The sequence below is a fragment of the Nicotiana attenuata genome, unplaced genomic scaffold (assembly GCF_001879085.1).
Source record: "Nicotiana attenuata strain UT unplaced genomic scaffold, NIATTr2, whole genome shotgun sequence".
Classification (NCBI taxonomy): Eukaryota; Viridiplantae; Streptophyta; class Magnoliopsida; order Solanales; family Solanaceae; genus Nicotiana; species Nicotiana attenuata.
The window spans coordinates 24,174-42,238 of record NW_017676504.1 but is presented as its reverse complement, the minus strand read 5'-3'; the positions used below and the strand labels follow the sequence as shown (position 1 = coordinate 42,238).

Here is an 18,065-nt window from a genome sequence, read left to right as displayed (position 1 = left end):
TCAAAAATCGAGCTAACGCTCCAAAGAGTTTACACATCATATTTCCTTCTCATTCTCTTCATATCATATAGAAACCATCAATTAACAAGGAAGAGCCACTACAGAATCCCAATTAAGCACAAATAAAGACCCACGGTCATGCTAGACACCGGTGTATAGATACTCGTCACCATGCCTATACACCGTACTCAACATTTAGCAATTAGCAAATAATACTCTAATCTTATTCCCCCAAGCCAAAGTTAGATCAAACACTTACCTCGAATGCTCCAAACTCAACTCAAGCCTCTAGTATAGCTTTACCCCTCGAATTCGGCTACAACACAGTCAAATCTATGAAATAATGACCTTAAAATATTAATAATAGCTAAACAAACTAAACCCTATGCCTAAATATGAATTTCTAAGCTTTATTCCCAAAATTCCAAAAATCGACCCCGGGCCCGCTTGGTCAAAACACGAGGTTCGAACCAATTCCATGTTACCCATTCCCCCACGAGCCCTGATATACAATTTGTTTTCAAATTCAACCCCAAAACGAGGTCTAAATCAAAGAAAATCGAAAAGCCCTAACTCTACCCTTTTCCCCCAATTTCAACCCTAGATTACATGATTTAGGTCTAGGAATTTGATAAATGATGATAGAAAATGAAGAAAACGAGTTAGATAATACTTACCCAAGAAGTTTTGGTGAAGAAGAGCTCTAAAGATCGCCTATGGGCTGTGGAGAAGATGAGTTCGTGTGTTTTGGGTGAAAAATCCCGCCAATGTTCTGTTTTGGGTATTTAAAATCACTGGGCTAAATTGCTCTATGCGATCGCGGAAAGGGCATTGCGATCGCATAGAGGAAAGGTTATTGGTCACTGCGATCGCGATGGGGCAAATGCGTTCGCGTAGGGGAAATTTCTGGCATCTGAGGCTTACACTGTGCGAACGCGGAAGGTGGAAATGTGTTCGCATAGAACAACTGGGCTCTAGAAATTTTTACTCTATGCGATCGCGGGAAAGGCTATGCGATCGCATAGAGCAAATAACTGGGCAACATCAGTAAGATTTCTGCAACACTTCCTAGGGCCAAAAACACTCCGAACCACCCCCGAATCACTCCCGAGCCCTCGGGGCTCCTAACCAAACACACACACTAACTTAACAACATCTCACGAACTTAACCGAGCGATCAAATCGCCAAGATAACATCATAAACGAGGAATCAAACCTCAAAATCATCATTTTTCATTCTAACTTCATAAACTTCAAATTTTAGATATTTAGTTCCGAAACATGTCAAATGACGTCCGATTTCAACCAAATTTCACAGAAAGCGCTTAAACCATATATAAGACTTGTACCGGGTGTCGGAACCAAAATACGAGCCCGATACCACAGTCTTTTAATCAAATTTTCATTTCCATTTTCCTTAATAATTTCAGAAAAACAATTTCACAGAAAAATTCATTTCTCGGGCTCTAGACCTCGGAATTCGACTCCGGGCACATGCCCGAGTCCCATATTTTCCTACGGACCCTCCGGGACCGTCAAATCACGGGTCCGGGTCCGTTTACCAAAAATGTTGACCAAAGTCAACTTTAATCATTTTAAAGCCACATTTTGAAATTTTTCACAAAATTTAACATATAATCTTTCCGGCTACGCGCCCGAACTACGCACGCAAATCGAGGCAAGTAAAAATGAGGTTTTCTAGGCCTCACAAGTACGGGATGAAAGAGAAAGCAGGTGATGACCCTTTGGGTCGTCACACATCCTCTCTAAAATTCCAATCAAAACTTACTCTCTTGATACAAATTTGATACATATCAACAATTTTATATAAAAAAGATAGTATTGATAACTTAAATACAAATTTTGTACAATGATTCATACATTATAGAACTATTTTTCAACTTTCATACAACATTCAAATAAAAAAAAATATATAACTACAATAGAATGCAATTTACATACAATTATTATATAACTTTATTACAATTTCGTAAGTACGTTGTATGTCATGTGTTCTTCTTCTTCTTCTTCTTCTTCGAGTTTCAATTTGAAATTCAGCCAATATCAAGTCTAATCTTCACCAGAACACCATCAAAATTGAGATATAAACTCAAACAATATTCCCAATTATTTGCAACAACATCCAATCCAAACAAATAATGGTTTTTTAAAACCCAAATTCGATTTTAAAGCTTTTTAATGACTGTCAACGGTGGAGAGTCAAACACCTTCAAAATTTATTAATTAACAATTTCAATTTGAACATCAATTGTTCAACATGAAAGGAAATTGCTAAGTTAAAATGATTGAAATCCATTGATGAATTCCATTAAAACTCTATACAACAAGAAAGCATAAAAAATGGAGGATATCAAATAAAGAAAAATTGGAGGAAAACAGAGAAGGAGAGTAGAGAGACGAAGAGAGAGAGACAAAGACAGAGAGAGACAAAGGGGATAAGGAAATAACATATATTCCTTATTCAATTTCTAATATAAAAGGATACTCATTTAAAATTTATTTGTATATAATCTGTAAATTGTATATGACCATATAATAATTGAAACTTGAATAGGAAGGGTAATAGTGTTTTAAATAGCTATAAGAAAGTAAAAATCCCGAAGTAAAAAACCTAAAAGCCCAAGAATTTAGGAGCCCATGCAGTTAAAACGCCCAATCCACCCCAGCTTGTCCTCAAAAGAGATAAGGCGTGAAGTGGATACTAATGATTGAAATATTAGGGGGTGTTAAGGGAAAAGAACTTGGAAACTCTTTTTGGAAGGTGGCTGCATTCTCAGCTAATCGATAGAAGAAGCATAGGATCCCCTTAAGAAATACTCCTATTTTGAACGAAAAGAAAATCGAATATGTGCAAAGCTTCTAGAAGAGAGGCTCATAAGTTGGAATAGGATAGGCTTCAGGTTTTTCGGGGAAGTCAGTCTGGATTTATTGACTTGATTGACGTAGGATTCTTTTAAAGAAAATCTAGGGATCCCTTTATAAACTCAGTTTTCTTTCACTGGAGAAAAAAAAATAGCAGGCGGCAGTGGGGAGCATTTCTCTGAGAATAATCTGAGTTTCATTCATAAAATCCAAAATCTGCGTTTCATTCATAAAATTCTAAGATCTGGTTTCAAATTTGTGGATTTAAAAGCTGGATCTGCTTGTTGTTTTGCTAAGAAGCTGAGCTTCATCCTTTCCTTTGCTTCCATTCTCTTGTGATCTATTTCTATTGCCACATTCAAGGTATTTTTCTTTATTCCACTCATGTAACTTTAGAGTATTTGGATGAATGGTCTACGTTGAGTGATTTAATTTGTTCAATGGTATTAGTTGAAGAGTATTAGGTGTGCAAATATAACCATGTGGTGTAAGATTGCAAGTCTTGAACAAGAGTGGCCATTGCATAAATTCCATTCTTAATTATGTCTTACAACTATGAAATGACCATCTTCAAAATCAATGATTTTCAGTTGTATGTGCCAATTTGCAGTTAAACTATTTAATAATGAAGGGAAAATGATACTTTATAGATATACATTCTGTATATTATATATCAAAATTATACAAATTTTATATACTTTTTCATACTTTTTCGGTTATAAAAGTGAAAAAAGCCATTTAATGAACTTCATTTCTGGTTACGTGCTTTGGTCTACGGTGGCAGGCCCAATCTCCGATTTAGTCCTCAAACCCAACTGTAATTGAGACCGACCTCTTGAATTGTTCAATAGTTCACTCACTACTTTCGAATTAAGAGAGCATAATTATTCATTCAGATCATTTGGCAATCTGTAAGCAAGAACAATTAGTACTATTACAAGTCCTGTTGATTTGCAACTCTTCGAGAGTCTCTTCACGCTTTTCATTATAGTTCGATAGCAATCCACACCCTTTAGTATAAACTTGTAGCCTCCATAAAATTACAAGGACTGATGTGTGGTAATTTAATAAGTCAGTGATGGATTTAGCGGTACGGTGAACTTATTTATCATTATCATTAGTTTAAAAACTATACTCTTTTTTCACAATGATTTTCATAAACTACGGTCTCGCAATAACCACAAATCATTGTGATTATATACAAGTTCGCATGACATAGTTATGATTTTGATAAATGTTGAAAAATACATATTTTTGAGTATGTTTGCATATTATTTCTTATGTGAGTTGCGGGAGATCACGTGTTTATAAACATAAAATATGCTCATTACATGTTTGTTGTGTGTAGGAATGAGTTTGGATGGAAGTTGGCGAAAATGGATGATTTGATGCAAAAAGAAGTTGAGAGGCAAGAGCTGGGAGCGTGCCCCAATTGGTGCATTGTATGAAATCTAGCCGCGAAATGGCCTAAAAAGTGAATCAAAATCAGTAAAGTATGGCACTTGGTCACCAACCCCAGCACGCAAAAGAAACAAAGAAGACAAAAAAAAAACTAGGAGCGTGCCTAGGGGTCGCGCACATTGCATGAACCCTAGGCACGCGACTCAACTTCTTCTTTTCGAGATAAGAGTGCTCAAGGCCGCCTCATACAAATACGAATTCATATAAATACATCATAAAATATTATTTTACTGGAAGAAACACTACTTTAGAGTAAGACAACACCTAAAGAAGCGAGAACACGCTAGGAGCAAGGAGGAAGTTTCAACCACGAGTTTTTCCCTTTCTTCTTCCTATTTTCATTGTTGGTTATGACTTTTAGTATTGTAATTCTACATACTATTACGAGTAGCTAATTTATTATCTAGAGTTTTGATGGACCTTTGGAGAATGCATTTTTGTTACTTTTTAATATAATTTAGCTTTTGAATTTCTCTACTTGTTTAACTACGTGTTTATTTCAGTTGATTGAATGGTCATCGATTGACTGTGTGTCACGACCCTATTCGCGCTATAGGTCGTGATGGCGCCCAATGTTGCCGTTAGATAAGCCAACACTGAATTATCAACTTAATTATTCATTTCTATCATTTTTGAAATTATGGATTTTTATTAAGTAAAGGAAAGTAATCGTAGAAAAACATGGTGATATAAAGTATTTATGAAAAATATAAAAGGAAAAGGTAACAATACAAGATAAATAGCATAAACATTTACTAGAAATTCTCAAAACTCGGTACCACAAGTACATGAGCATCTGCTAGGAAGTATAATACTAATACTACATCTGTTTAGAATGTAAAATAGACAAGACAGCATAAATGGATATTATGGAGACTCCATGTGTTGCAAATCGTATCATGGAATATAGCCCACGTAAAGTCCCCTTAGCAGCTGCAAACATATGCCCAAATGACCACAAAATACTCGCACAATCAGTGCAGAAGTATAGCATGAATACATAAAGCAACGCGTACCCAGTAAATATCCAGCCTAACCCCGAAGAAGTAGTGATGAGGGGTCGACATCGACACTTACTAGTGATCCAATAAATCAGTACAATAAATTATAGTTAGACATGAATTACAACGGTAATAATGAGGCAAGAAACTATAACTAACATAATCTTCTAACATAATGAAAACATGAATTTCTCAAAGCCAGTCCCAATACCTTATCCAAACTAATCCAAAGGCTTGAAACGCTACGAATAACATCAAAACCATGAATCGACGATCAAAACCTTCTCTTAACTTTCAAACTTCGCTGAACGCGTCTAAAACACACTTAAACATTACGCCAAATTTATATAGAAGTCACAAATCACAATAAAAACTTATTCCAAGGCTCGGAATCTCAAACGTACATCAATAACACCAAAGTCCACTTCAAAGCAAACTTAGGAAATTCCAAAACCTTTAAAATGCCAACTTTCCACAATAAGCGCCGAAACGCTCCCAGTCCATCCGAAACTCGATCCGAACATACGCCCAAGTTCAAAATCATCATACAAACCTATTAGAACCATCAAATCCTGATTTCGAGGTCATTTACAAAAAGGTCAAAACTTGGTCAAATCTTCCAACTTAAAGCTTCCGAATTAAGAGTTATTCTTCCAAATCAACTCCGAACTCCTCGAAAATCGAAACCATCCACACGTATAATTTATTATACATAAAGTGAAGCTACTCAAGGCCTCAAACCGTTGAAGGATGCACTGGAGCTCAAAACGACCAGTCGAGTCGTTACATTCTCCCCACTTAAACATACGTTCGTCCTCGAACGTGCCAAGAACCATTCCACAGTTACCCAAAATCATTGTACGACACCTCGTTCACCTATCCGTGTCACCACAATCCATAGGAGCACCTTAGCTCAACTCCGACTGAAGGTCCTTCCTGCTACCTTAGCCCACAAGCCTTAGAACCAAATTCCAACATCCGAAATTCTCTATAAGGTCCGATTCTAGCATACATACATTGTATAGATATCGACACGCTATACGCAAACATGATCATACCCCCTTGTTGTAATCACACAGTGCACCGCATAATTTATTTTCCCATAATGACATCCTCCAACCACAATAGCTGCAATTGTTGAACCCGGGGGCCTAAGTAACCTCATAACACATACAAGCCTTGTTCTAACCTTCGTAATACTGAAACAATGAAAGAGATGTGTAGAAACACATAATCACCCGCCAAATCAATAACTCATGGAGTCCCTCCGCTTGATGAGAACCATTGCCTCATTCTGAACTGATTAGTGATTTTTCTTTCTAATGTACATTATATAAATTTGATTGCACTGATTTCAGGTCCAACAACCTCGTCTCACCCAGTACAAGCTGCTCGGGCAATAAGCAACCTCAAACACAGTCTAAAATCTCATACGATGCCATCAATGCGCCAACAAGCCACAACTTGAATATTACCAATAATGATAAACAAACCCGAATACAAGACTATCCGACCTGCACAACGAATAAAAAAACCAAACCAATTCTATGAACTTATCTCAGAGATGAGAAACAAAACACACAAAATAAGTATAAGGAACCGTACTCAACATCTCACTGTTGCAGCGTGCAACCTGATCCAAACATCATACCCGTGGCATCGTGCCACCCAATGCACACATAACAATCAATAAGGGAATACCCGTCGAGCCAACATGCTCATACCCTCTAAACACATGTATATCATCCACAAGCACGCCAAGTACACAAACGTAATCCTAGGGAGACGGATAGTGCCATGTGCTACGAAAGCCAAGCATGACTAAGGTGCATTAAACAACCAACATCTCGGGAGCTGTATCGCTCATGTAACACCATGAACTACACAGTACATCACATATGTGAATAACCAATCTGTCTCACAACCCACATGGAGTAAAAGAGTAGCACCTGAAATAGACGAAGGCATGAATATCATCCACTACACCCGAAGACTCATCCATAAGCAATGATATGCTGGATAAGCATATCTGATCTGGTGTTGAATATACATTCATGTTAAGTCTACCAACGGAACTCAAGCCGAATCCGATCATTCCAAAATAGGTCAATAACCTTACAAAGATCCACAATGACCATATCTATAAAACATACGATCAGCCGTCCAATCTGGAACAAACTTGCACAGTCCGCAACCAATGGAATAGAGCGTCTCTCAGACATAAACTCTCCAATCAGCGACTATACCATAATCTTCATACCTGATTTCAATATCTACCACTAAAGTGACTAACACGTCACTCTTGCCAATCATTTTGTGAGAGATACTCCTACAACCTCCCGCTCCAGGTAGCAAAATCTGCATATCCATGGCAACAACCGTACTATTTCTGTAATGCAAATTAAGAATCCGCCATTCTCAGGCAACACTAAAATAGCGCCAGAATACTCTTGACATCTGAAATTTATCCCCCGCATCTTCTGAGCTCGTGACATTCCTATCAAAATTGGATTGCATCCTTGATCCTCAAATTCCAATTTCCACACCGCTCACTATGCCTATTATGATATTACAAGAGAGTGTAAGAATCCCATCATAAATACTGAACCACTAGTGGAATAGCAACTCCATCAGCCGGAACCCTTTCACTTAACTTATTTCAGAAGAAGAATCGCAACACAACCAACTCCCCATAACCGTAAAAGACACAAAACTCAAGTCGTGGCTGAGACCGTCATAACCCTTCGGGAACCAATTGCACATAACCAAACCATCAGGATTGAATCCCATCAAACCGCTAAGTTACAGAGGTTGTCAAGCCCGCAAGTGTAGCCACGAACACCTGTATAACTTTACCATACCGAAGGAACCAATCATTTCCTTAACCATGTTGATTCAAACCACTGCTAACTGACTCAACTTCTTCCAATTTACTCTTGACTTGCCTTTAAGGTAGCACCTCTCTTTACCAGCATACCATGGATCCCAATTAACAATCATTCCGAGTGACCCCACACCGCAAGACCACATCACCTCAATACCCATAAGCCATTTTATACTATCCTCATGTACTCAATAGTATCTCCAACTGATACACCCATCCCGAGGAGAATTTTTGTAAATCCGAAGTTGTTTCTTCTACCTCTCTAACACTGCTCTGCAGTCCTGGTGACACTATAGAAATACTCCCAGTACTCTTCACTCTCTAAGGCAAAACCTAAACCTCAGCCAAACATGACGAACCTGATAATCCTTAAGAACAACACCTTAAATCTCGAATCCACTAGAACCATTATTGAGAGTCATCCACTCTAATCCAGTCCCGATTGTTTAACCAAACAACTAATGCTCCATTAGCACATGAGCAGTCCAATGAAGTAACCGGATGAATCTTTTCCCTTGTACATCACATCCACCAAAAGCATAAAATCTTAATTATTCCACAACCTGCACATATCAAAAAGGTTACACGTAGCACACATCCATCAAACCCCTTGCTCGAATTACCCCTGATGTTTTCTTCCCTTAGTCATAACTAATCCACCAATGCATCGATAACCTGAAACACAAAGTCATATAACCACGTGACCCAATCATAGACGGTAGGCTCCCCTACTTAGCTTAGCAACAATCACATAAATTCAGAACCCACAATGACTCATTCTTCTCAGTTACCATGATCTCGCACCGTTACTCAGCCAAATTCCTCATAAGTTCATGTTGCACTAATCATAACACATCCTGAATTATCAGTCACAATCGCACACTCGACCTATTGACAATCGTACCATCTTCTTCTAGCGATCCAAGATCACATCGCAGTACATGCATCCCATTGGATAGAAGTCATAACTCTTTATAGGGACTTCATCAGAAGTCATGCAACCCCTAACCTTCTCACATGAGATAGCCCACATGTGTAACCTCATATGGACATCCTCCAACGGCAGATCCATAACCACATGCATCATGAAATCAGTTAATTCTCCTAGTTCCACACTCATCCTCCAGCTATAAGAGTCCGTTCATCCATTAGAATCAACTGAAAGGTCCAACAATTTGTTTGAAACTCAAAGCTACATAGCATCCCAAAACGACAATCAAGCATTCCTATCCCTCTTCATTCCCAGCAAACTTCTTTCCGTCATATCCAAACATCCTAAGTATAGAAGCTACCATCCCAAACGAAATCCATAGACTTTGTCTTCTGCCTACCGTGACTTAAATCATATGAAGCTTCCATAAGGCAAGTGGCTACCCTGCCACAAAATCCATACGATACGCTCCCATTCCCACTCCGATTTAGCCTCCTACTGAAGCGAACTACTTGATCTTTGCTTCTCATACTCGACCTGCTAATAATTCAACCACCGCAATATATCTAGTAATGCCCCATCTTTCACCACAAATAATGCTGCCCCACATCACGACCCATCTCCGTAGCACCCGAACAAATGGAATTCTGTCAACTCTAAGCCTCCTCAAGGATCATCTCTCTTGAACTATCAATACTGCAAACACCGATTCGACTCCAAAATCGCAACACACCGTCATCTACGATAACCGCTTTTTTTATACCATTTCACAACATTGTGCCCGAAAGGCAAACAAATGAAGACCATCATACTGACGAGCCATAATTCTTTCAAACAAGGACGTCAACACCACAACACAAACAAGAATCCCACCAAGTTCAAGAATATCCAATCTCGCTACTCCGTCAACCAAAGCATGAACATCCATAGTCCAATTGACTCTCCTCCGCTAGGACTAAATGTCGAATTCTCTAAACCATGAACCGAATAATCCTCCTTTCGAGTCATTCACTACCGCGACACATAATTGAGCATCCTACCATTTACACCAGCATTTTGCGATAACAATGCACGAACATCGCATTACACTTTGCATAGCCTTGAATCGTAGGCAACACTAACATTGGGCTGAAACGACAGAACACCCTTCCACAAGGCGACAATAACAGTCCGCCCGAATACGTAGGGAAAAACATCTTGTACCACATCTACAGTACCACTACTACTCCTCGATGCCTAATTTATAACAAGCACTCAACATCGTATAAGAATGAGTAGGAAGGAAATGAAGACATAAGCTTCAATGAAAGCAAATCGCACGATGAGGAATCAAGAAGGGAAGTTCTCCTAACATCCTTGTAGCCTCTCGAAAATAAATACAGACGTCTCCGTACCGATCTGCAAGACTCTACTAGACTTGCTCATGACTCGTGAGACCCAAGTGAACCTAGTGCTCTGATTCCAAGCTGTCACGGCCCAGTTCCCGCTATAGATCGTGATGGCACCCAACGTCGATGTTAGGCAAGCCAACGGTGAGCTATCAACTTAATTATTCATTTTGTTAATTTTGAAATTATGGATTTTTATTAAGTAAAGGAAAGTAACCTTATAAAAACTTGGTGATATAAAGCATTAATAAAAAACATAAAAGGAAAAGGTAACAATACAAGATAAATACCATAAACATCTATTAGAAATTGCCAAAATCCGGTATCATAAGTGCAAGAATATCTACTAGGAAGTACAATACTAATACTACATATGTCTGAATTGTAAAATAGACAGGACAACATAAATGAATATGATGGAGACTCCACGTGCTGTGACTCGTAATATGGAGTGCAGCTCACTGTAAAGTCCCCTCAGCAATTGTGCCCATACACCCAAATGACCACCAAAATACCCGCACAATCAGTGCAGAAGTGTAGCATGAGTACATAAAAAAACACGTACCTAGTAAGTATCTAGCCTAACCCCGGAAAAGTAGTGACGAGGGGTCGACATTGACACATACTAGTGGTCCAATAAATCAGTACAATAAATTATAATTAGACATGAATTACAATGGTAATAATGAGGCAAGAAACTATAGCTAACATATTCTTCTAACTTAATGAAAATATGAATTTCTCAAATATTATATGCTATCTCAAACAGATAAGAAATATCAAGTGTTATCTCATCAGATAAGGAGTATCTTATAAATGCCAAGTCTCAAATCAAGGGAAGATCCCATGAATATTCGGACTCTTAACGATATTACGCACGAGTTACGCTAAGGTCATACGGCCCGATCCATAATAGTCGTGTACATACACTATCGAGGTCGTACGACCCGATCCATGGATGCATCTCATATATAATGTTATTTCATAGCACTGCCCGAGGCGTTTGGCCCGATCCCCAAGAAGAGAAGAAACTTATCGAATTACGGGCCACGTATTGGCAACACAAGGACAAGAACATAAAGTAAGCATGACATTTATGAACAATCAAATCTTCCGTCAAACAACTCAAGGTAATGAGGTTCGACCTAACATGATCTCTAATCAAATTTCCATTACAAGCTTTAGGCAAGTAAACTAATAAATTGAGTTCAAGTAATACAAGTTTCACGTTAAAGTCCTATGTCTACCCGGACATAAGTATGATCTTAGCCACATACGGACTCGTGTACGTAGTACCCACAACTAGTAGCAAATAACAATTATAATAGTTTCCCCTTATCAACGTTAGACAAGAGACTTACCTCGTTCCCAAATTCGATAACCGGCTCTAACGCCTCTCTAACACCTCAAACTAGTGCCCAAACAATCCGAAACTAATCAAACAACGTGCAAACCAATCAAAATATACTCCAATACTCGTGATTCAAAAATTTTAATAATTCCCAACTCCGCATGAAAAGTTAACAAAGTCAACCCCTCGGGCCCACGTGCCCGAATTCCGAAATTTTTCAAAGATACCATAACACCACGAACTCAAATATACATTTATTCCTAATTCCATATCCAATTTCATGGTCAAAATCCAAAATTACCATTTCTAAGTTTTCTTCCAAAATCCCACGATTTTTACCAATTTTCATGTTAAAATCCATATATAATACATGCATTTAACTCACGATAAGTAGGAATAACTTACCACACGATAGATGATGAAAATGTCACTTCCAAATCGCCCCAAAAATCAGCTCCCATGGAAGAATTAAGATAAAATGAACCAAAACCCGATTTTCCAAACTTATACACTGCCAGCGACCCTTCATCGCGAACGTGACATGTCCCTCGAGTTTGCAAAGCACATCCAGCTCCTGCTCCAAAATCCGTCTTCGCGAACGCGAGACAAGGCTCGCGAACACGATGCTTCACCAGGCTTCCGCATCGCTAACACACCTACGCCTTCGCAGATGCGCAGGCCAAGTCTCCAAGCCCAGCTTCACTTACGTGAAAGCGACGCCCTTTTTGCGAACATGATGTACCTCTGCCCTATACCTTCGCGAACGCATTGAACTTGTAGCGAACGCGAAGAATAAATTCCCAGCAGCCATAAAAACTTTCTTCACGAACGCATGCATCCCTTCGCATTCGCGAAGAACAACACCAAACACCAGCAAATCATTCAAACTTGGTCCGAAATCACCCCGAAACACACCCGAGGCCCCCGAGACCCCGGTCCTATCATACAAGTCAGTCCCAATACCTTATTCAAACTTATCCAAAGGCTTGAAACACCACGAATAACATCAAAACCACAAATTGATGATCAAAACCTTCTCTTAACTTTCAAACTTCACCGAACGCGTCTGAATCACACTTAAACATTCCGGAATGACGCCAACTTTTACGTATAAGTCAAAAATTACAATACAAGCCTATACCATGGCTTGGAATCCCAAACGGACATCAATGACACCAAAGTCCATTTCAAGCAAACTTAGGATATTTCAAAACCTTCAAAATGCCAACTTCCACAATAAGTGCCGAAACGCTTTCGGTCCACCCGAAACTCGATCCAAACATACGCGCAAGTCCAAAATCACCATGCGAACCTATTGGAACCTTAAAATCTCGATTTCGAGGTCATTTACTCAATGGTCAAAACTTGGTCAACTCTTCCAACTTAAAGCTTCCGTTTGAGAGTTATTCTTCCAAATGAACTTGAACTCCTCGAAAACTGAAACCATCCACACGTGAAAGTCATAACACATAAAATGAAGCTACTCAAGGACTCAAACCTCCGAACGGCACGCTAGAGCTCAAAACGGTCCGGTCGGATCGTTACACTGTGCCTATTTATTATGTATTGCTTGGGAAACGGTGCATATTTAGGAGGTTGATAAACAAAGTGACTCCTAATATATGTGAGAAATTAATATAGTGGGTTTAAAGGAATAGGTCATAATGAGCGGTAAGATAAAGGCAGCTAGCGTAGTTCGAGAGAATATGTCTAGTTTATTGTAGTTTCTTGAAAGAGAATTACAATACATGAAGTACTTACGATCAGTAGAGAATACTTAGGTGAAATTATAAGAGATGTAAGGATTCCGACATTTGGGAAAAACATAACTCGAGTCCTCCTTAATCTTGTCTCCAACCTTTAGTATCCCTTGTTGTTAATTTGTTAGTTAATTAGTTAGACAAGAATCTTAATATTTATAACTTAGGAATTATTCGAGCTTGTCTTCTTAGTTATAGTGAACAGTTGTAGCTAAACCTTAGTTCTCTGTGAGATTCGACTCCGGACTTTTAGCTGGATTATATTTGCAGTAATTGTTTATCCTTTTTAGGACTAGAGTTGGGCGTGATCAAATTTTGGCGTTGTTGCTGGGAAGTTAACGGTGTAGTTGTAGCTGTATATAATGTTAGGTTTCAAGTTTGAACTTTTTATTTTATTTTTAATTTTACTTTGTTTTACTTGCTGATTTGAGAAACATGACATCTTGGAGTTATGGGAGTTTAGGTGTTGGTAATTTAGTTTTGATCCTCATACATATTGTGAAGGGAACCACCCGTGAAAAAATTATCAAAATATTCTCGAGACCGAGTTATGTGCACCAACCCAATCTTATATGTGGAATGTGTGTGATGTATATGGTGGTCAAGATGGTCACTTTTATGGTTGTGATTATATTTCTTATCCTCCCTCAAACCTGTATTATGATGGTTCTACTTTTTATTGTGAAGCTAATAGGAAAAAAAACCCAGGGGAAGCTGACCTATTGGAGATCAAAAATATGTTAAAGTGCCTTATGTAACAAAATGATAAGAAACAACTGCAGATAGAAAGGCAAGAGGCAACTATTCGCAACTTAGAGGCTCAAGTGAGTCAGTTGGTTGAAGCTTTTAATGCTCAACACGCCAATATTGTGGATAGTATCCAAAAAGAGTGTGAATTAGATGCAGAAATTGAGGTGCTAATGGAAGAGGTCAGGGTAGAACACCAGCAATCTATTCAACTATTTGAGGATGTCGATGTTGAAGAAGTAATACTAGAGTAAGCCAGGGACATTGAGAATACAAATTTAGTTGATTATGGTGTGATTGGTATTGAGGATGTCGAAAATCTTGAAGTTCGTGTATTTGAGCACGTTAGACCTCATTCTAAACACTTCTCTATATTATGTCCGGATGCTGAAATGGGAATGGATCCTTACAAGCATAAAAAGGAGTCCAGAGAAGAGGTAGATGAGCCTTATATTCTAAAATTTTCAAGATCGTCATAGCAAAACGACACTCCTCATTTGAAAGCCAAAAAGTTTATAAGGGAATATTTAGTTTTTGGCTCACAAAGATTTGTTCCATCACCCCTGGGCATAGTAGAAAACTTGAAGCAAAATTAAGGGTCCAAGTCATAAGCTCGAGGTGGAGGCAGAAAGTGATTCATGTTGTGCCGCGACGTTAAATCAGAGGCTTATTGGGAGGCAACCCAACTTTACTGTTTTTTTTTTTTAGTTTTTTTTTTTAATTATTTTTCTTATTTTGTTATTTTTGTGTAGTGTCATTTTTTTATTTTCTAGAAGCACGGGAAGCAAAGCCATTGGAAGGAAGCAAAATCAAGTATGATGGTTGGAACTAAGTGTGGGGATGGCCGAACAAAGGGTCAAGCCTGGGAGAAGTTTGTGTACCCCATGAGCTGCTAATGGTTCGGTCTTTGGCCTACCAGCGAGTTTCTTTTATCCTCTTGTATTTATGGATGTGCATTGGGGACAATACATAATTTTAAGTGTGGGTGAAGAGACTATTTGGATGATTTCCCATGCTATTTTGGTTGTGTTATTTTATATGTGTTGACAAAAATCATAAACAAAAAATAATTAGGTAGAAATAATCCCTCTTGGTTTTTCTTATGGCCACGATTCTTTTTCAAGGGATGAATCTTTGAACCGGATAGCAGTTTTTTTTTTGGTAGGTAGAATTTTCAAAAAGTATTGAACTTTTCCCGACGATGGACTTCCTAGACAATTTTCTTGAGGGTTTAAAGTCTAAAGAAACTACAAAAAGATTTATTTTCTTGTTGAACTGATAATAGAATGGGAAGAACTTGAGTATTTATGCTTTTTGACATATTTTGTATAGAGGCTTAGAGTTGGAGCATTTGCACTGAGTAGTTTCTTCTTGATTCTTGTGACTATATGGCTTGAGAATATATGTGACTTTATTTTGACGCTTCGGCTCGTCTATTGGCTCCTATTGTTACGTCCGAGTGTTTCGGATTATATGATGATTGTGCTAGTTACTTCAACTTGAGAGTCGGGTCTAAACTGCCCTGAGTGAGTCATGCGCATTGTGTGAGGTGAGATTTTGATTGTACTCCATCATTCCTTGTTAGTCTAGAACTTTCCCCGTGTGTGAGTTAAATCGAAATGATTAAGTCTTGTGAGTCTAGGAAATGATATAAGAATTTCTTTTATTGACCCTTCAGCGTATTTGCCTATTGCCTTCCACTGGGAACATTATCTACAGTCAGCCCTTTTGAGCATGTAGACTTTTTTCTTTGGTACCCACATTACGAGCTAACCCCTATCTTGTTCTAAATCGTATCTTGTTCACCCTTTACCTCCGAAAGCACTTAACTCACTGAAAGAGTAAAGAAAGAGATAGGGTAGATTTTGAGTGGAACCATCGGCAAAGTGTATTCGTGGGTAAAAGCCTTACCAGCCAGAAATACCAAATTAAGGAGAGTGTGAAAAAAAAGAGAGAAAAAAAACACAAAAGAAACAAAAAATGAAAATGAATGACACCTCCCATATCTTTATCTGAGCTAGTGAGTATCTATATTTTGATGTGCTTAATGAAGAAGGGCTTAAATGTGTATGATTTCATGGCAAGACATTAAATTGGTCATGACAAGAATGTGCTTGAAAGTGAAGTGTGGTGTATTAAAGTGCTTGGGAGGGTTAGTCACTATTTTTTCAAATATATCCTACCCGTCCCTTAGCCTACATTACAACCTTTAAAGTCTTACTTGATCCTAGACTTTGCAAGCTTAAATTAGTCAAGTCTTACACTACGGTCAAGCCTATGATATGAACTTGGGTTGCATAAGAGTTTTGTTGTGAGAATGAGCGAATTCTTTCAATAGTTGAGTCCTTAGACTATACTTAAACTTATAGTTGAGTGTATGGACTGTTTTGTCTATGTGGTTTGTTGGTGAGGGCACATGATTTGTAAAGTATTGGTAAAGTCTTTGATTTTTGAGTTGGCACAACAAGCAAGTTATAGTATGGAACGTATTGGAGTCAATTTTTTAGGCTAGGATGTTAGAAGAGTCACACAAATAATTTAAATAGTAGTGGCGCTGGGCTGAAAATGAGAAAAGTATGAAGAGTGCATATATTGAGTTCTAAGCGTTGATATAAACCATTATCGTTGATATGATGCTTGAGTATATTTTGAAATTGTGTTACTTGCCGATGTGCTTAATTTTAAGTGGCTTGAGGACGAGCAAGAGTTTAAGTGTGGGGTGGTGATAAATGATGAAAAATACATATGTTTGAATATGTTTGCATATTATTTCTTATGTGAGTTGCGGGAGATCACATTTTTATGAACATAAAATATGTTCATTACATGTTTATTGTGTGTAGGAATGAGTTTTGATGTAAGTTGGCGAAAACAGATGATTATTTGATGCAAAATGAAATTGAGATGCAAGAGCTGGGAGCGTGCCACAATTGATGCATTACATGAAAGATAGGCGCGAAATGGCCTAGAAAGAGAATCAAAACCAGTGTAGTATGGCACTTGGGCACCGACCCCCATCATGCAAAAGAAACAAAGAAGACAAAAAAAACTAGGAGCGTGCCAAGGGGTTACGCATTGCATGAACCCTAGGCACGCGACTCAACTTCTTCTTTTCGAGATAGGAGTGCTCAAGGCCGCCTCGTAAAAACTCTAATTGATATAAATACATCATAAAATGTCATTTTGAGGGGAGAGACACTACTTTAGGGTAAGACAACACCTGAAGAGGAGAGAACACGCTAGGAGCAAGGAGGAAGATTCAACCACGAGTTTTTTTCCTTCTTCTTCCTATTTTCATTATTGGTTATATCTTTTAGTATTGTAATTTTACATACTATTATGAGTAGCTAATTTATTCTCTAGAGTTTTGATGGAACCTTTTGGAGGATGAATTATTGTTACGTTTTAATACAATTTAGCTTTTGGGTTTCTCTACTTGTTTAACTACGTGTTTATTTCAATTGATTGAATGACCTTCGATTGACTGTGCCTATTTATTATGTATTGCTTGGAAAATGGTACATATTTAGGTGGTTGTTAAACAATGTCACTCCTAACGTATATGAGAAATCAATACAACGGGTTTAAAGGTGGGTTTAGGAATAACAAAGCCTTGACGTGGTTATATTGAGCGATACGATAAAGCCAACTAGCATAGT

General features: G+C 38.2%; 1 long non-coding RNA gene across 1 annotated transcript; it reads left to right on the top strand.

Annotated features, from left to right (window-relative positions):
- The first annotated feature begins 2,684 nt into the window (after positions 1-2,684).
- LOC109221047 lies at positions 2,685-4,764 on the top strand. Its single transcript, XR_002067194.1, has 2 exons — positions 2,685-3,246; positions 4,232-4,764. It is a non-coding gene; the product is annotated as an uncharacterized LOC109221047 (long non-coding RNA).
- The last annotated feature ends 13,301 nt before the right edge of the window (positions 4,765-18,065 follow it).